Source organism: Egretta garzetta, unplaced genomic scaffold (assembly GCF_000687185.1).
Source record: "Egretta garzetta isolate BGI_Z169 unplaced genomic scaffold, ASM68718v1 scaffold91, whole genome shotgun sequence".
Taxonomy (NCBI): Eukaryota; Metazoa; Chordata; class Aves; order Pelecaniformes; family Ardeidae; genus Egretta; species Egretta garzetta.
Window position 1 is genome coordinate 3,467,361 of NW_009258661.1, and position 8,549 is coordinate 3,475,909.

The 8,549-nt window shown below is 37.6% G+C and overlaps 1 protein-coding gene across 1 annotated transcript in view; it reads left to right on the forward strand.

The window, feature by feature from the left end:
* Positions 1 to 8,549, forward strand: part of FHIT (fragile histidine triad diadenosine triphosphatase) — a 450,758-nt gene that overhangs the window by 300,573 nt on the left and 141,636 nt on the right. The window lies entirely within an intron of this gene.

Below are 8,549 nucleotides of genomic sequence, written 5' to 3' on the forward strand. Positions count from 1 at the left end.
ACATTCTGTACTGTCTTTCTACCAGGTTCAAGTTTGTTTCCAAGAAAACTTAATGCCTGGAATGTGGCATCCAATAAATTGCAAGAAAGTAAATTTGTCATAACTAATATTTGGTAATTAATTATTCCCTCATTATAGTTCCTGAATCATGAGCTAGAATACAATTTCATAATGATTGCATTTTTTTTTTTAATGTGATGGTGTCACAGCTTTAATTAAGACTCAACGCTGAAGCATTTTCTCACAAGTTGTTTCTTAATCTCAGGTGGAGAGGCTGGATCATGAGCTTACTTCCTCTGTTTGAAATGAGGCTTTGCAATGACATGTTGCAATTCCAGCAGGGTTAAGTTTGGTAAATTGAATTCAGTGCAGTTTTCTTGTGGTGCAGGTCATTTGAACAAGACTTGTAGCTGCTAGAGCTGCTTTGCATGATAATATTAGTTTCTATGGCAAATGCCATCCCTCCAATTTTCAGGCCAAAAACCTCTGCTCTTTGAGTGTTGCACCCCAAGTGTTGTTTAGTTTCCACTGTCAGCTTCAGCCAAGGCTGTTTAATTCAGTGGTCTTGTACATTTCTAATTGGTATATGTGCATAGATAGCTTCATGTAATTATGAATAGTTTTGTCATATATTTAGAAACAGGATATATCATCTGGAGTAATATAGACGTAGTTCTTAGTTGAAATGGGTTGTTGTACAGCAGTATTTCTTTACAAGATCTTCTCAGCGCATCATAGCAGTTGTAGATGAAGTTCTTTCGTATTGGGACTTCTGCATTTCCAGTCTGGCCACTAGTATTGCTTTTGGGCCTTCCAAGATCAAAAACTTAATGTGATTCTAGAATGTGGTCATGGTTCCTGCTACAAATATAAGTTTAGGTCTGTATTAAATTTCCACCAAATGAAACTTGGATCAGAGGCATGTTTCTGAGCCACAAACTCTCTCGTGGCTTTTCTCGCTGTGGTTCCACTTAGGCACCTGCTATTGCCCGAGGCTGCCCCTGAGGTCACTAGCTAGCAGAAAAGGACGAATCCTACAGTAAAATACCGCTTGCTATGAGGAACTGAGCTTTTAGTGACCTACTTGACATACCCTAAAGGCATTTAAAGGGAATATCAAATATATGAAAGGCTTGTTTAAAATGAAAAGTGAACAGTTCTGAATCGAAAAAGTAAAATAATATTTATTGCTCATTTTTTGGAACTTTTACTGACATGAAGAATTACTTTAAGTAGCTTCGGTGGGGTGAGAAGATCAGGTAGAGTAAAAAAAGCCCACTGTATAAATGCTGCAGTGTGGTCTTAAAACACTTATCATAGTGCAGAGAGATCCATGTCAAAGATTTACACTGATTGCTCTTGGTTCCACTGGAACCACTAATTCTCTATTTCATTGCATAAATCTGGTCTTCTGTATTAGTGTAAACACTTACTGAGCTGCCTTATCAAGATCAACTGTGCTTAGATAATTTGTCTTATCTTAATGACTTTTTTTGTTAATGCTAAGATGTGGTATAGTAAGATCAAAAAAATGCATTGCGTGTGGTTTTAATAGTCTGGAATAATTTTTAAGTTTTTATTGTAATTTAATTGCATTTTCCTTGGTTTTTAATCATCTTTATCTTTCACAGCGAAGTTTTCTCCCAAACTAGCAAGCTCTATGATGTACTATTTCCTGTACTGTACCGAAGCAGCCTTCTGAAATATATTTAAATGCAGTTCTATGTGTAAAGCCAACTAAAGAATGCTGTTCCACCTTTTCCTATTACGAGATGCTCACTCTTAATTCAAATAACCTCTGCAGATTTCCTTCCAAAAGTGAGTCACTCTGTCTTATTGAATAAGATTTGTCCTGAGGGCGGAGACCTCAGTTCTTGCGTTACAGCAGTTTTATGTACATCCTAATTCAGTGGATTTAGTGGGGACTGAATGGATGCCTTGACATGTTGTTGTTGTAATGAAGCAGAATATGTATTTGATTAATTTTTAAAGGCTTTTTGATGCCTTGTATGTGTACATGCGTGCACTATTTCAGTTGTTTTCACTTCCTCCCTAACTCCTCCCACAGGCAGTGTCTGTGGAACGATTGTTTTCTTCATACAGAGCTCCTGTAGCCTTCAAAATGTGAAGAATTGTTCAAGGGCAGAAAAAAGATAAATGACTGGCAGTTGTTTTTCAGTTATATTAATTTTATTAGTCATGCATTCTCCTGTGTTTTTTCTGAGCTGTGGGACTTCTTTCTGTTAGCAATTAGAGCTTTTGAACAAAGAAAACTTCTGCTTAGATGCAATGATGAATTCAATATCCCTGCCTACACTCCTTAGTTGAATCTGGGGACAACATTGTCGTAAGTGTTAATACCTGAAGCTTCGTCTGACTGATTCTCTCTGCTTGGGGCACTTGATGCAAATTCATGTAAAATAGAGTGTAAGAAAAGAATAATCCCTCACCCCATAGCTCCCCACAGCACATTATTTCTGCATTCCCATCAGCTAGCTTATGGATGTGCAGAAAGGGTCTTTCATAGAGACACGAGGTAGATAGAAATGATCATTTATTGCAGCCATCTGCAGCTTGTTCTTCTAGCCTCTGAGCTTCCAGCAACCACACCAAAGTACTGTCTTCCCACCTCAGTGAGGGCTGAGCTGGCCACTGAGCAGCCTCACGCTCAAGGGACACCGTCTCTACATAGAATCCTAGAATATGTCTCAAATGCTTCCTGCTATTAGAAAGAGATTGTGCTACAGTCTGTATTAATCCTAAAATGAGTAAAGCCCTGATCTCCAAGGCAGGAGCTCTTGCTGAGAGTTGCTCTGTAAATGATTGGGATGTTTTCAGCCAGGAGGGAGAGGCAAAGGCTACTGCGCTTTCAGTTATTCACTCAAGCTTCTCAAATACAGGAAGCAATACTAAGTCTCCATAAGTAGGGACACTTTTTTTTTTTTTTTTTTTTTTTATGAAAACCAGTTAGTCAAAACCAAAATATTAATAAAAAAGTCCATTTTGGTGAGTTTCCCAAACTTAAAGTAGGTACATTTTTTTATTATTAACTAAACTGCCTCTTGTGTAAAAATGTTAGAATGCTAAAATAGATTTTTCAAGAGTTTTAAAGTTTTGGAAATTTTATTAACTAATACTTTTCATCTTTAATACATATTTTTTAATTTTTTTTTTTGAGATTTTTTTGAGACTCGTGCTGTTGTGAAAAGGAAGATTTTAAAAAAAACTTTTAAAAAGTCTCCTGCACAGGAACACTATTTCCATCCCAATGTTAGCTATGGTTTCCTGACCATGTTACACATTGAAGATATATAATTTTCCGAAGTTAAAGCCTTTTGTAAGTAATGGTTTAGAAAACTAACAATATTGGTCAAACCCAGGAGCTTCATAAAGAAGCAATTACCCTTTCACTTTTAGATAATCTGCCTTCTTCCCCTTGTATTTTGTTCTTTTAAAGCCTTGCATATTAAGAAAACCTGTCAATTTTAATGTTTTTAACTGGTTCCTCAAAAAGACAAAGAAAAAAAAAGATCTTTATTCCTATTGTTAGAATGTCAGTACCTGGAGAGCCTTTAATTTTTTCCTCTATAAAGCTTTGAATTGTTCTGTTTGAAGTTGAAATTCAGGAATAAAACAAAAGTCAAAACGGAAAGTATGTTTTCTATATAGCAAACTAATGGACTTAACCAGGAAAAAGCTGTGTTTAGTTCTAAAGATTGTCACATAAAAGGAATTTTAACCTCCTTGGGGTTTCTTTTTTTGAGTTTCTTTCTTTTTTTGACCCCCCAAAGGCCATTTTCCCAACATTTCAGAACTATAGAACGCGTGTACCTTGATAGTTGTGTGTGAAAATTTGTAATGGGCATGTTGTGGGGTTGATCAGAATCCCACTGAAGGGAACACAGAGTGCGGCTTAGACCGTAAATACAGAATTACAGTAATTTAAGCTTCAAAGTCAAAATTTGGATAAAGCAAATAAAAATTGCTGCAGTGCCTTTGAATTTCAGCCTCCACTCTATGTGTATTAATGGAAGGAAAATTGCAGTTGAAGTGGTCAGCATGCAGATGTTGGCCATGCGTTTTCCTTTTCTTGTAGAATCTCAGCCCTCTCTGTCTGATCAACTTAATGTTGTTATGTGGTTAACAACTGCTCACTTTTCAGTAGCGACCCATAATCTCCAGTGTGAGCATATCCTTAAATGCTTAGATGTACATGGGAAATTTGTACTTGCGCTTGGCACAACTGAACGTAGCTCTGACAGTGTCAATTTTGCCCGTTGCAAAACCACATTGCAGTAAATGCCCCTGAATGCCAGTCTCGAAGGACTCCAGTTATTATGGTTTAAAAAAAGTCAGTGAAAGAGATTTACAGAAATGAGTGCAACCTTGACTGTTGAGAGCTGAGAGCTCATGCATGTGTTTCAGCATCCTTGCTCTGCTGGTGTGTAGAAGCTTGGCCACAGACTTGGCCACAAGTCTGAGCTTTTCTAAACAGATTGCAATCTTAATAGACTGACAGGCAGAGGATGTTAATTTGAATTACAGAGGAGGCTCACCGGCTTTGGTGCATTAAACAACCCACCCAAGGTTGTGCGGGGAGTGGGCTGCTGTGCCCAATATATAAGGTCAAGTGATTTTGTTGAAATCATAGGTCACCCTTAGGTTTTAGCTCAGTTGGAGGGTAATGGGTCTGATCCAGTCTTGCTTTACTGCAACTTAATGGTTATGCACTTCCACTAATATACCTGGAGTTTTAGTCTACTACCTACTGGTAGTCTTTGGAAAATACTGACATTCCTAATTGTTTAATAAATCTTCAGTGCAGCTTTTAGTGTGTGTGAGGGTATGCATATTGATTTGTGTATGAGTATTTAAGTATTAGGGGAAAAAGTAAGGCAGCTGAGAGACTCCTGCAATATCTAAGGAGAGGAACGTACAATCACGGATTATAATAAGGTATGAAGGTTTTCCACTCCTTAAAACAGAGAAGTTGACTTATTAAATTGCATGTACTCTAATGATGTGGACTGACTCAGAGAATTTGAAGGAAATAACAGCTGTGCACATCAAAGCTTAAAAATAGAAACTTCATCAGTCAGTGGCAGTTTAGAATGAATGAAGAAATCATGGAATTATTAATTATGGTGGTTAGAGAAAGGAAACGTAAAGTTCAAACTTTCTGAAAACAGAATGCTCTCTTCAGTCATGCAGCACGTCTGCTGGGTATCAGCCCCTTGTCCTGCTGAGCCGCTCTGTAAAGGTGGGGGCTGTTGCCCAAACATAGGCACCTGCTGCCATTTCAGATACCCTGCAATGACTCAGGCTTCCCACCTGGCTGACAGAGACGACACGGGGCATATGGGAGCCTCCCACCATTCTGGAGTGGCAGCTGGATGCCCCGAGGCGTCTCACATGGCAGTCGCTGCTTCTGTCTAAGGAATAATTGCATGTAGGCATAAGTACAGACTCACTTTCACTTGCATCTTTAATACGCAGTCACCTGAAGCACATCAGTAGTTCATAGCAGTGTTTGCAGTGGGTAATTGCAGAAAGCAATGAACAGTTTATCTAATTTTAAACTTGGGAAGAATTTTGAGGTGAATAGAGCATTTATCCAGATTAAAATCTGACCAGGATATAAAGTTAAAAACCATCCTAGTGTTAAAAACTGCAGTTAAAAACTATGATTTAAAGTCTCAGTGGATGGTTGTTTTCTTAATGACCTCAAATCCATGAATTCATTCTAACATTTGCCTTTTTATATATTCATAGTTAAATATAACTTGAATGTTGTCCTAATTACATTCTCATGTTAATTTCGCTCTGATTCAGAATTTCTATCATTATTCTTTGTAGAATTATTTTGAAATGATGGAAAGTTCAGTAAAGATGCTCCAGTGTGTGATTGTGCCTTTGAATTATTTATCACATTCAAAGACAGAAATATGGTTAAAATCTAGTTTGAGTTGTAAATGAGTCTTGGTAATGTAAGGAGGAAGTGAAAATCCCTTTTGCAGAACGACATGGTTTATGGGTGCATCATTTGATATTGCAGGAGTGCTTCACAGCCCCACATGAGCCTCACGGCATAGTAAGAAAACATCCATTGCACCAACTGGCAAATGCTAAGCAGATAAGACAGGTAAAGTGTGGAAGAGGAGAGAGAGAGGTACAGAGACAACTTGCCCAAATGACAGAGTAGATTAGTGACAGAATTAAGAAGAGAAAACAGATGTCCTGCCTCGGTCGCAACCAGCGCTCACACTGCACCCTCTTCTCCCTCTGCTATGTGCCATGGAAACCAAAGCTCTCACAAGCAGCATTTAGCCCCTGATTTTCACAATGCATCACAGTGACAAGTAGTACAGTGTTAATATAAGGTTGCAGAAACCATGATTAATGCAAAAATTCATACTTGTGGCTGTGGCCCTGAGCTAGGTAGAGAACAAACAATTGCTGGTGAGGTGTGTGCGAGTCTGAGAGGGCAAGAAACTGCTGGGAAAAAAAATCTAAAGGAAGAAAGGAAACTTGTCTTAATGTAAGCAGCAGTTTTGCTAGAGGTAAATGAGGGGAAATTCTTCATTTATAAATGGTTCGTTGACCCATGATAATAAAGCAGTGCTGCAGAAGAAGGATAATTATCTACTTAAGTATCAGATGCCCTAAGGGTAAAAGCTTCCCTTCTCTCCTTTTGAAAAATGAACTCAGATTAAACGAATGTCCTTTTTCCTGTTTTACTGTTGACATGGATTTCCTTTTTATGAGTAAAATTAATTAGTTTTTCTATTCTTTTATTCCTGGTATGGAAATCAGGGCTGCCAAGCAAGTTTCCAGCTCTTCCCTTGGGCCCTAAGTTCAGCCAATAGCATCCTTTATGGAGGTGCTTTGTACAGTGTGCTGGAAAGGCACAAATAAATTACAGGAGCTTTATTATGCCCAGTAGCTTTCCAAGAGGCACAGCATTTTAGAACTAAACCCCCACAAAACTAGGCTTTTTGTCCTCATCCAGGATTGGTTTATTTCCAAGTACCTGCTTTCTAAATACATATTTCTCCTTTCTTAAATTTTAATACCATAAGTTACAACAAGAGAAAAAGAGAATAGCAGTGGCATAGCTGGTGCTGTACTAAAATAAAATGAGGGACAGATTTTCAAAGCAGATTAACACCTGCAGCTGGGGCCAGTCTTCTTCTGTTCTGTTGGGAGCTGCTAACTGTGGAGCTCGCTTGAAAAATCTGCTCTGACTTTAGCAAATATCCTTTACAATCTTGTCTGCCCTCATCTGGACTCTGAAGAATTACCAACACCTGCCCCTACTTCTTTACTTCCAGAGTATGTCTGTTTTGCTGTCCAATCAGAATTATAAATATGATTCCTGTGATAAACTTGGTGAATGTAAATGTGTTGTTTCTGTGTTTATGGAAATGAATTATCTTACGCATGTATTAATCCTTTATTTCAAATGTCTCATGCAGTTCTTGAAAATCAGGTTGATCTAACCTTTGTGTGAACCTATTAACTACAGAGCATCTCCTAGTTACATTTCCTGGAGTATAGAAAATTTTTCTGAATACCTGCAGGCTTCAAGATGCAGTAGAAATAAAAATGGCTCTAATACAATGGCATGGAACTTAATTTTCTTCAAATAGTCCTTTGAACACTCGTTGTAATACTAAAAAAGAAATTTTAATTTTCATAGCCTTTGGTCACGAAAGTTCAAGTGATGTTAAAGGTGATTTTAAGGTCTTTATTCTGCAAACACAATACTGTAAGTCAGAAAAAAAATTCTGTGTGTAAATAATTTAAATGAGCATCAAGTCCCAAGTGCTTGCTTGTTGGATTTACACAACTGAGGCTCTGCTAAGAATTCTGCACCCTGTTAATAATATTACAAAATTGACTTTCAAGTGAGGAATCATAGCAATTATTAATTTCTGTGAACACAGCAGATCAGGTGACTGTGAATAGCGTCTGTGTACTTCCATTGTTTACTTTATAGCTTCATTTCACTGACTTACGAAGCACAGTTACCAAGGTAGAATAAAACCAAAGTATATTTGCAGTGTCATGAACACTGCACTTAAAAGGGAATATTCTTAATTATCTTAATGTATTTCTAAAAGCATATAATATTTATAACAGGTGAGCATTCCGTGTGAATAATAATTAATGCATGTAGAAATAAGTGATCTGCTATTTTCAGCATAGTGTCAGCTTTTTTCCACATTCAGGTATCTAAAATGAGAGGTGTAAGATCAAGATCTCCAAAAATACATACCGCATATATGGAAAAGCATTCTAAAACTGCCATCTCAGATCACACACCCAAACCCATCTTAAATTCCATTGGCTTTCCCCCATTTTTAATCACAAAAGGAAATATCTGTGTCCTGGTTTCGGCTGGGATAGAGTTAATTTTCTTCATAGTAGCTAGCATAGTGCTGTGTTTTGGATTTAGTACCAGAAGAATGTTGATAACACACTGATGTTTTTAGTTGTTGCCAAGTAGTGCTCAGACTACTCAAGGACTTCTTGAGCTTCTCCTGCTC